The 12,589-nt window shown below is 35.7% G+C and overlaps 1 long non-coding RNA gene across 1 annotated transcript in view; it reads left to right on the top strand.

The window, feature by feature from the left end:
- The window catches only part of LOC144286924 (uncharacterized), a 1,061,786-nt gene that overhangs the window by 155,375 nt on the left and 893,822 nt on the right, over positions 1-12,589 (top strand). The gene's annotated exons all lie outside the window — the stretch shown is intronic.

Below are 12,589 nucleotides of genomic sequence, written 5' to 3'. Positions count from 1 at the left end.
CTGGAAAGCCCCCCACAACAAAGAATTACTCAACCCAAAAAGTCAATAGTGCCAAGTGAGAAATCTTGTTTTAAGTCTTGGAGATAAAATGATGTTTGTTACTGCAGCATAATCTAGACTATTCTGACAGATAGATGGTTCAATATTTGGAAATCCGTTCATATAATTTTGTCATAAAAATACGGCAAAGAGGAAAAAACATGATCCTCTTAGCAGATTTAGAAAACTCATTTCATAAAAATTCAATATTTATTTGATAGTAAAAAAGGAAAAGACAGCTATTTTCTTAATATCATATTTGAATATCACAAAAATTTATTTCTCAAAAGCCAAAATTATGATTAATGTTGATCAATAGAATGAACCCATAAGGCTGAAAACTAGAATAGCACAGTTGTTTAGTTGGTGATGGTACATACAATATATTTCCTGCTTCAGGAAACACATGCTCATATATATTAACAGAATCGGTGAACATCCTTTCAGGACTCCTGTCTCATGCAGGAGTTTGGCTTGATGTGCTTTACCTTCTCTCTTCAGTTCTAATTTAAGGATTTGGGGTGCCTGAATGGCTCAGTTGGTTAAGCAGATGATTCTTGATTTCAGCTCAGGTCATGATCTCAGGGTCACAAGATGAAGCCCTGTATGGGGCTTCAGGTTCAGCAGGGAGTCAGCTTGGGGATTTCGGCTTTCATTTTCCTTCTGTCCCTCCTTCAGCTTGCTCGTGTGTGCTCTCTCTCTCTGTCTCATAAATATATAAATCTTTTTTTTTTTTTTTTTTTTTTACACATTTTAATTTTTTTTTTATTTTTTTTATTTTTTTTATTTATGATAGTCGCACAGAGAGAGAGAGAGAAGCAGAGACATAGGCAGAGGGAGAAGCAGGCTCCATGCACCGGGAGCCTGACGTGGGATTCGATCCCGGGTCTCCAGGATCGCGCCCTGGGCCAAAGGCAGGCGCCAAACCGCTGCGCCACCCAGGGATCCCAAATCTTTTTTTTTTAAAGCTTTAAAATTAATTAACTAATTATGAGTTTTTGGAAGGTGAATTAATTAAAGCAATTGTGTCCTATAATATAACTAGATGCTACTTGCAACTAAAAACCACAAAATATTTGATAAGAAGATTCCGAAATGTGGGTAGCTTCCAGTTTATAACTTGTGACCTACACATTCTATAACTTTTGTTATACTCACTAGGTCCCTTTGGTAATGATCAAAAAGTGAAATTACAACTGGCTAAGAACTGGGTTCAGTGAGGATTCACATGCTCTGCTAATTCTACTGGCAACACTACCTGACTAATCCTGAGTTGATGGCTCAACTGAGCTTGCTGGTGGTTTTCAGAAGCTCAGCAATAAAGCTCTTTTTTTTAATATATTTTATTTATTCATTTATTTTTAAATAAATTTATTTTTTATTGGTGTTCAATTTGTCAACATACAGAACAACACCCAGTGCTCATCCCCGTCAAGTGCCCACCTCAGTGCCCGCCACCCAGTCACCCCCACCCCCCGCCCACCTCCCCTTCCACCACCCCTAGTTCCTTCTTATTGAAGTGGAAGAGTAGGAGACATTTAAAGAAGAGGAATTACCATGGAAACTGCCCTTCCCCCCATAATTTAACATTCAAAGACTTCTGTGGTCATAAAATTGTCAATGAAAATTTTTGAGACAGATAACATAATTTTGGAAGTAGTTCATATGTCCTTGAAAAATGAAAAATGCTTCTGTTTGCCACAGAGAGATTTACCAGGTAAGAAGATGGTTTCTTTAGACTAGATTTTGTTGATCTTATTTTAAGAAACCTTTACTAGTCCAGTTCTTGGAGGGAATAAAAAACAAAAAAACAAAAAAACAAAGCGAACAACCTCCTTTAAAGAAATATTTGGGGCAGCCCGGTGGATCAGCGGTTTAGCGCCGCCTTCAGCCCAGGGCGTGATCCTGGAGACCTGGGATCGAGTCCCACATGGGGCTCCCTACATGGAGCCTGCTTCTCCCTCTGCCTGTGTCTCTGCCTCTTTCTCTCTGTGTCTCCCATGAGTAAATAAATAAAATCTTAAAAAAAAAAAAGAAATATTTGGGTCTTGTTTTTTAAGATAATTTGCTTTTACATATTTAAGAAAGTATAAACATCATATATTTGCATTTACTTTCCTTTAATGATCAATTTTTATGTTTTATAGAATAAAATAAATTTTCCCAGAATGAAAGCTCCATTTACAACCCTGAAACTATTGGAAATAAGAGGTTGCCTTATGTTGGCTATGCATAGAATTGGGGCCTAGGAGCAAATTGAGTCCAAGTTGAGGTTTATCTGTAATCGTACAGCAATAAAAAGCAATTTACCTTGAACAACAATCAACTTAATGACTGTTTTGTTTTTTTCTTTCTTCCTTTTTTATTTTTCATTTTATTTATTTATTCATGAGAGACATATAGACAGGAAGAGACACAGGCAGAGGGAGAAGCAGGCTCCATGCAGGGAGCCTGACATGGGACTCGACCCTGGGACCCCAGGACCATGCCCTGGGCTGAAGGCGGTGCTAAACCACTGAGCTATCCAGGCTGCCCTTTCTTCCTTTTTTAAATGTTTTATTTTTAAGTAATCTCTACACTCAACATGGGACTCCAAATTAAAACCCCGAGATCAAGAGTCCCATGCTTAAATCCACCAGGCATCCTTACTTTTTCTTTTAGTATATTATGAACAAGTTCTAGAGATCTGAAATTCCATAAAGTAGATAAACAGGAAACCTAGAATTCAACTTCAGGAATTGTGATGCTCTAATCTTAGGTACAAAAACAGGTATGTCACTTTTTTTTATTCTGTGATTTCTATTACTTTGTTATTTGTGTGAAATAATTTTTAAAGTGTCATTCAAACATTTCAGTAATATTTGTATAATAATAGAAATAGAAAACTTAGTCATGAGTATCAACTAGTGAGTATTTATTATCAATACACCTGGAAATATTTTTAATGTGAGAAGTATTATAGCCACATCTTTGTCTAACATCAGGCATGTTTTATCTAATTAAATTCAAAGTTTTTAGAAGGCCATGGCCAAGCCCACTGGACTATATATTAGTGCTGGAAGGTGGCCGGGTAAAGGAAGATATCTTAGAGAGCTAGTTCAGTTTTGCTCAAAAGGAGAATGCTTTGAGGAGTAGTTCAAATAATATTCTGAGTTAAGTAAGAACCAGGGTGCATGGCAAAGAAATCTGTCACAGTTAACAATTTTTAATTGTAAATAAACATTCCAGGGGAACCTACAGAAAATATACATTATTTTATTAACTAGATTCATACAATAGCACAAGATACAAAGTGCCTGTTTTAGTTTTTCTGTCCAGTTTTCTTTTGAGTTAAGTGGTGAGGAGATAAAAACCAATAGTAATATTTAGCTTTTTGTTACAATATAATACAGAGCACGTGAACAGGGGACAAACTTCATTCTTCACCTTTGATAATTCTTGTTTTTTTTTTTAAAAAAAAAGATTTTCTTTATTTATTCATGAGAGACACAGAGAGAGAGAGAGACAGAGACCTAGGCAGAGGGAGAAGCAGGCTCCATGCAGGGAGCCCAATGTGGACTCGATCTCGGGACATCAGGTTCATGCCCTGAGCGGAAGGCAGGCCCTAAAACACTAAGCCACCCAGGCGTCCCTTTGATAATTGTTTTGATGCAGTATTTATACATCCTGCATTCTGGGTTAGCGATACACCAATAAATATTGGTGGAAACTACTGTATGCATTTCTGTGATCATCGATTCATCTTACAAGGGAAATTACTCTGAAGAGGTTTCAATCATCCAATTTTGTATCAACCCAGCATTATAAATGACTAGTCAATTCAGTCAATGAATTGTCTCAAATGGAAAAAAAAAATCAGTGGGTACCAGATATTCTTATCATTCAGACAACAACAACAAAATTAAGCAAAACAGAACAAAAAGGAGTTGCGGTTTATTGAATTTTCATTTCTTTGCAAATAGATTCATTAGTCATTCATATACATATAGCCTCTCCTTAGGACGTTATGGCCCCGAATGGCCCTGATGGGCTGCATGGTCTTGCTAACTACTTGTTTGTTGTGGTTGTTTTTTTTTTGTTTGTTTGTTTGTTTTGTTTTTTCATTTTCTTCCTTTCTTTTTTTTTTTTTTTTTTCATTCTGCTCTGATTTTGGTCTTAGGAAACTTCAGGCTTCATAGTGGATATTGAATGACAGACCACAGTCTTTTGGTCATAGTCCAGTGGGGAAAGGCACAGGCCTTCCTTTAATATTTAAAGACCAAAGTTATTTAAAGAATAATTCTCTTTCTTTTCTTTTTTTAAAGATTTTATTTATTTATTCATGAGAGACAGAGAGAGAGAGGCAGAGACACAGGCAGGGGGAGAAGCAGGCTCCTCACAGGGAGCCCGACACGAGACTGGATCCTGGAACTCCAGGATCATGCCCTGGGCCGAAGGCAGACGCTGAACCTCTAAGCCACCCAGGCGTCCCAATAATTCTTTTTCTTAACTGTATCCGGTAAAATGGGCAGACACGAGGTTGCACAAAGTGTCCTTGCTGAGCTCATGTTACTCATTCTTACTCCAACCAGGCAAATCTAAATAGAGTTTGAGCAAAGCCCTAGATTAGACATTTATAGCGTGGCCTAGCAGATGCATTTTGAAGGAATTTGTCAAACATCCTCTGTCTCCATATACTTTACAAGCTTACAAGAAAAACAAAAGAAAAAAGACATAGATGATGCTATTCCAGCTGGAATTCCATGTTTCATGAATGACTGCCACTGTGCCAACATTAGGTCCCTTTCAGGGGGCTCCAGAATTGTTAGTGGTTAATAATAGCAGTGACTGGGGCACCTGGGTGGCTCAGTGGTTGAGCCTCTGCCTTTGGCTCAGGTGGTGATCCAGGGGCCCTGGGATCGAGTAGTCCCATGTCATGTTTCGCGCCCCCCACCCCCATCAGGTTCACTGCATGGAGCTTGCTTCTCCCTCTGCCTATGACTCTGCCTCTCTCTGTGTGTCTCTCGTGAATAAATAAATAAAATCTTTTTAAAAAATAATAGCAGTGGCTTAAAATTTATTCTTTACCTGCTCGGCACAGTCCTTATTTATCTTCCTCATGTACTATACTTCTGAGGACATAAGCAGTGGACAACAATTGGGTTTAGATATGTTTGTTGATGAGATGTATAAGCAGCCATCCAGCGACGACTATGCACACTGGCAGAAATAAGCCTTGTAAATACAGAATTCCATTAATGATTGCCTGGTTTGGCCTCTCTGAGTACTTTTAATACTGGAAGCAATGGAGAGCCCTAAATTTAGATCATTATGTGAACATTAAAACAACTTACTGAAAATGGCTGAAGCTTCACTATTAAAGAGTATTCTACATCACTGTGTACACAACGGTGTAAGTAACGCATGTGGGTTCTGTGATCTCCTTCTGCCTTTCTAAGGAAGTGGTGCAAACCCTTCACCTATGTATATTAGAAGAGAGATTTGTCCCAGTTTGGATTCTTTTCTGTGTGTGTTTAATTACTGCTTTTCTAGAGGGCTGATCTGAGGCATGGTGTTTGCTTCTTATGTCAGGGCACAATCTTTGCTTTTGCTCTTGCTTAAAATTCAGTCTGAAAGTAGTAAGTCTTAAATTCTAGGAAATGCTTTACTCCCATATGCTTCAGGTTGCTGATTAAGGCTGTGTGGTGCTGCTGCTCTCTGCCTTTCGTACCCGAGTATTTTGGGTTTGAGCTTTTTCTGCCAGTTACTAGCTCCCTGTGGGATTAGCTTTTTTTTCCATATAACATTTCCTGAGTATTGCAGTTTGTGAAGAATATGTGCTATGAAACATCAGCATAGTGATGGGAAGTAGCATTGCTTCTGTGTACAAAGAGTTTTACTGTTTAAAACACCTGAAAATAGATCTTGCATTACACAGAATAGCTGATGTCTGAACACTTTGTATGCAATACCATTAAACTTGTCCCTAGTAGCTTTGTGGTATGATTAATCTTTCTACAGTAAATATTTTGAAGGTCTCACCACTATCCTGAACCCATGATCTAGAAGCTCTAATACTCATGGGTTCTGATTAAGTTCAGTAATAGTATTCTCTATAGAAAACTGGGTATTGGACTGCTCAGGGTAGGCTAACTTTAATAACACACAACCCAAAATATCAGTGGCAGTAGGCAACAGAAACTTATTTGCAACTCACAGTCCATTATAGATTGGCATGAGGGGTGAGCTGGGGGGGAGGGGAGGAAGGATTGATCTCTGTAGTTATTTAAGGATCCAGGCTTTCTATTTTGTGAGTTCCTCTCCTTTAAGTATTTCATATCCTCCCTATTCAGGTGGAAGTTTAATGGGACAGGCCTAAAAATGGTCATCGTTTTTAGATCATAATCCATTATCCAGAACCAATTGTTCTGTACCCAAGAATAAAAGGAGAACATAGATATCACTGGTCACTAGCAATCTCTCACAGATTAAGAATGCTTTTACGTCACTGTCCCAGGACAAAAATGGAAGGACTGTTTTTCTTATTATATTTTTATTTTTTATTTTATTTTTAACATTTTTTCTCTTCATATTTTCATGTAAAAGTAATACTATAATAAGAACACTTCTCTGTAGCTAATACATGAAAATGTTTCTATTGTGTTTTCCTCAGGAGGGCATTATGTCATTTTCTCAATGAGAGTAATGAATACACATTGAGCCATTCATACTTCCTTGCTCAGTTTTTGTGATCAACGGATCAATGGCAGGCACTTGCAAGATGCTTGCTTGGGGTTTCAAGTTCAAACCGAAGCAACAAAGGACATGAAACTTACCCAACCATGAATGGTATTGTCTGGTGGAAGGAACTGAACCAAGCCAAACTTATGGAAATAAAAATATACAAATGACCTATTAGAACATGACTTCATGGAAACCATGGAACATATTTTGATTTTATCTATAGGGATCAATGTTTCGTTTTTCAATAACTCAAGTGATTGACAATGTATCATATTTGGATAATTCTATTGGTGGCTAAGGAAAATGAATATATCTTTCTGAGTGTTTTGCTTACCATTTGGTGAGAGATTTAAACACTGAGAATAATAATTCCGAAACAGATTTTCTTTCAGCAACACAAATTTTCATAGTTTTATTTAGAAACAAGGAAATAGCAAATTATCTGATTAGAAGTATGAGTTCCTACTTCAATAATCAGAAGGCAAGGACCTCATATCCACATATAAGGTTGTTAATGAAGCTGCCGTGGCTCTCCCAGCTAACCTACTAGTTTTTAAACTTCAGCAAATGCCCTTAGTCATGAGATTGATTAACCTTCCTTTATCTATAAATCATGCATTCTTTCTTAGAGTATTCTTGTGTGTCACAAAACAGGAACCAGACCCCCTTGCACAACTCCTAAGCACTAAGAAACCAGACCCCTTTGCACAAACTTCAAGCACTGAGCTAATGTCTGTAGCTGGTACCAGCAAGTCTGCATAAAGTCAAGAAATATTACAGAAATATTACAGACTACTTCACTCCCTTTACTGATTAATTCCCGAAACCCCTTAAAAAGCCCCGAGATAGGCAGAAACCTCAGATTTGGCTCTTGGACAAGAATGTGCCTTCTCTCCACGTGGCCAGTATCCTGAAAACAGCTCAAATTCCTTTTCCAATCAAGACTCATTTCTCAAGAATTGGCCATTCAGTGAAGGGTAGCCCAACTTGTATTTGGGTAACATAAGGTTTAGTCTTCAAGAGCAGAACCAAGGTAAATAAGTAGAGAGAGCTTCGAGAACTGTATTTAAGACTAAGCTTATAAATTTTTTTGCCACTAAAAGTGACATGTATTCTGATACTCCAAAGGGAAATACAAGTTTTGAGTTCATCACCTATCTCAAAACTATTATTGATGATGCATTGTCTACTAAGCATCCAAAAGTGTATGTTTGTATGCCAAAGGAAAATAATTTACCTCTGCCAATCATGTAGGAACCAGGAAGGAAAATACATTGATAGCAAAAATTTAGATAAAAATAATTTTTTGGTAGTACATAGTGATTGTTTCACATTAACGTTGTAAAATTTGTTCTTCCAACATTTCATGTAATACTTATTTAGAATAGTTCAAGAATAAAGTAGGAAATTCAAATTTTTTAAGCAGGCATTTATCAAACACTTCTATGTTCCAGGCTCTGAGATCAACACCTTCTATTAGATGTCTCATTTATGACTTACAATCATGTGAGGTAGCTACATTACCCCTCCCCTCTTTTAGTTATTGTCATCATTAAACTTATGTATGCATTTATTCATTAAATGTTTACTGGTCATCTAATATATACCAAACACTATAAAATGCACAGAGGAAGTGCTGAGGTACATAAAGAACGGTCTTTGACTAATGAAATTGAACATTTTTTACTACATTACAGCACTCATTTTGGATAATCCATCATCAATAGCTTTCTTCAGCTCAAGATCTTGCCTTTCTCAGACTCTTGTACAAACTCTCCCCTCCTCTGGAATGCTCTTCTTAGGACTCTTCTTCCAAACCTCAAATCTTAACTCAGATTTTCTTTGACAGCCCCCTCCCCCCCCATCTAGTTTCAGTTCCTCAAGTTAACCTTTCTTGGGAGTCCCTTCTCATTCTCCTTTATTCCACTTAATAAAATTTATAGCTACATATTTAAGAGTATTTGTTAAATGCTTGGTCCAAAACTTGACACACGTAATCTCCTTGAGGGCAGAACCCGGTCATTTTAGGTTCTTATCTATATACAAAGTTTAAGGGTTTGCATTTTGTTATAAATGCAATTGAAAGCCATCAAAGTGGTTTAGCAGAGTAGGGAGATGTCCCTATTATACATCTTAAAAAGACCTTTTCTGACTGCTGTGATCCCAGGTGCCTTTGATTTTTTTTTCAACTTAGCTTGTTTTCTTCTAAACCAAATTTTTAGTTATTTTGATTTATATTTTCAACATTAAGGGGTCTTATTATCATGAAGCTCTATATTTGTACACATGTTATCTGTGATAAGCAGATCCATGTAGCTACACACAACAGATAATCTTCAATTTACACGTTGATTTGAAAATATGTTTTCTTTTTTCCCTAAATTAAGCACTACTGTACTTATCAGTCAAAAAAGGTTGAGTAACTGCTGTCAGGAATTCCAGCCATGTTCTACACGAAGTGTTAACTGCTAATAAGAGCAAGCCAGGAAAAGAGTATTGAATGCAATATATCTAGGGCTAACATAATTAAGGGAGGAAAAAATATCAAAGTCATAAAAATACTTTGATGTTGTATGAAACTCAGGCTCTAGCAAATATAATATTGATGGATTGTTTGGCTTTTCAAAGTTTTTCATTCACAGTTAAATCCAAACTGAAAAATCAGAGCATTAAAGTCAGAAAAATCTGGAGGCTTGCATTTTTTTTTCAATGACCAAAGTATTTTAAAGCATCCACTAAGTGAGCAGTTCTTTTGTCATTCAGATCCCTGCTCACTGAACTGATTTCCTGTTTGGAGACTGAACCAAGGATTAGTTAAATTTGATTTGAAAAATGTCACTAATGAAACATTGGGAAAAGAGAAAAAGGAAATGCTGAAGCATGTGTTGAATAATATTTATGGCTTATATTTATGTATGTGACTCAAATACTTAAAAGTAAATTCAACCCAAGTGAAAAAGAAAATTGCTACTTTATGTGTGACCAAAATTTATATAACATTTGCAAATATTTATAAAATTCTAGACTATTTCTTAAGTGTGTCATGGAGAAAAAAATGTCTAGTTAATAAAAAATGACAAACCATTTAGCATTAAAATTGTGATAGCTGAGACATGGAATAAGAAAGTCATTCTTGCATCAAGCTTCAGTTATGTCATGTCCTGTAACCAATTTTACATTACAGATTGAACTGAAATTGTATAAATTATGCTCATGCATATGCTAAACTCAAGAGCTGCTATATAATAGCTATAATGCATTTCTCATTGTATTCAATACTGTTTCTAATAAAACTAATTGATTCTCATAAAGGCAAAATATTAAATCCATTATTTAGATGAACAAGTACACATAGGTAAGTACTGTGTTTTCTGATATTTTCAGTACAGTTTGATTATAGTAGTAATGTTCAATGGAAATGGCCTCTGGTAAAATGGTTAAAAAAAAAAGACATAAACTTTTCTGTTCCCTTTGATATAATAATATAAACTGACACAAATTACCATCTTGTAATAGCATAAAACATATTAATATTATCAAGAATCAGGAAAAAAGTACTGATATGTAATTCACATTATAAAAATAAAACGGAAAAAAATAAAACGGTGAGGATTACATCTAATATATTTCTGGACATCATGGATACTCTGGAATATAAAAATAAAAAAATCTTTCAAAAATGAACAGATCATGGAGTTGCAGTAACTCTTTAGAAAGAGAGATGGGGATGGTGTCAAAAATATACTGAAATAAATGCATTGTATTAAATTCATCTACTAATTAATTTCACCTTGTATTTTTCAAAGGACAAAAACAAGAAATGATAGAGATTTGATTTAAACATATCTAATATTTTTTGAACGGTTACCACATTATAACTACTCATTTAAATCTGCCACAAGTCAGCACGGTAAGTATAAATATTCCAATTTTACATATATGTAAATTGAAAAATCAGAAATTAAGCCTGGCCCTAAAAGATTCCAAGGCTATGGTCTTTCCTCTTTACTTTCCAATCCTCCTAATTCTGTTAATTTATCACAATAAAAGACATGAAGTGAGGAGAGGAGACTAGTGAATGTAGAAGAGAAAGAAAGGGTAAAATAATATAAGAATATCAAGTTGGAAAGTCAGAATTGCTCATTACTTGAAGTTTAGCTAAAACTTAGGTTTGAAATAATCAAGACACATTGTGCTGGCCAGCCTCCAAAATGATTCTCAATGATTCCAGTTCCCTAGCTTTCATGCCCTGGAAGTAGCTTATTCCTGCATTTACCATACTTGATCTGTGTAACCAAAAGGATATTGCAGAAATGTTAACATGTGATCTAAAGCTAAATCATAAGAGACATTACAGCTTTCACTTTGCTTTTCTTGAATCATTCACTCGGGAGGAATCCAACCACCATGTCATTAGGACAGTCAAGCAGCATTATGGAGAAGTGGAGGTAAGAAACTCTTGTGATGACCCCTTGTGATGTCTTTGGAAGTAGATCCTGTGGTATCAGCCAAACCTTCAGGTGATAGCAGCCTCGGTCAACATCTTAACTATGAAAGGGAGTAGAAATACTCACCCCAAAATATACGACTTTGACATGAGGATTATTTTGAGCTAATAAGAGTAATTGAAAACCCAGCAGGTTCAGAAAAAAAGCTTTTTATGTTCCCCTCAACTGTCTGAATTTACATTGGAAAAAGGAGTTTGTACCAGAAAAAGAACTATTGCTAGAGATAATTTTTATCCTTGAAAATTATTTTCTGCTTTCTTTTGAATGGTTTTCCACCCCTTTGTCTCCTTAGACCCTTACCGCTTTCCTTAGCTCAGGATGTTGTATAAGCTTAATTATCTGTCTGCCTTTTGAGTCTTCATGTCTTTATAGGGGTCCCTTATATAACTTTCTTTGTTTTTCTTTTGTTAATCTGTCTTATATCAATTTAGTTATTAGACCAGCCAAAAAACCTAGAAGGGAAGAAGGAGAAAAATTTCCACCCCTACAACTACAACCTGACACTCTGACCCAGAATTATTTTTGAATTTCTATCTAAGCTTTTCCTGAATTTCTGACCCAAAGAAACCATGAGATAATAAATATTTATTATTTTAGGCCACTAAGTTTGTTACATGGTAAAAGATCAGTTATTAACACATACGAACACAAAATTAACTAACAGCTAATTTGTTGGGCAAGATTATTGAGATCATCATGATATACGAAGTAAGCACCATGCCATTATTATACATGAAATAAAACATAAAACAAGTATCCTTTGTCTTAAAGAATTGCTAATCTAAAAATGAATAAACTTTTAAAACAGTAAACAAGGGCTAGAGAAACAGTCTTCTACTTTAAGTGAGAAGAGCTTTGATTCTGGCTGTAGACAACATGGGCTCTAAAGCAAGTTTAATTTTGACACGTGTGAATGTGGTTATGTTTCTAAATTTATTGGTTTTTAGTTTCCTCATAGACAAAATATTGATAATACCTTAATCTACATCAAAAGATTATTGTGAAGATGAAGTGCAATAATGCATTTAAGTTACCTAGGGCAATAAATGACTGGCATATAAAAATGTTTAATAAACATCAGTCACAATACTATTATTATTATTATTATTTTTATTTTTATTAAAGGCTCAGTGGACTCCTGTCTAGAGTTAGAGCATTATATCAAAAGACTTCCTAGTTATCAATGAGAGAATCCCATGCTACTATGAAATATTTATATTCGTTTTGCAAGTACTTTCTTATATCTCAATTTTAGTTCATGAGATCCATGATGGTTCTTTTTAAGAAGGTGAGGAACTGGGGTCCCTGGGTGGCGCAGC

This window comes from Canis aureus, chromosome 16 (assembly GCF_053574225.1).
Source record: "Canis aureus isolate CA01 chromosome 16, VMU_Caureus_v.1.0, whole genome shotgun sequence".
NCBI lineage: Eukaryota > Metazoa > Chordata > Mammalia > Carnivora > Canidae > Canis > Canis aureus.
The sequence above is the reverse complement of the archived record's forward strand: the minus strand, read 5'-3'. Positions and strand labels throughout refer to the sequence as shown.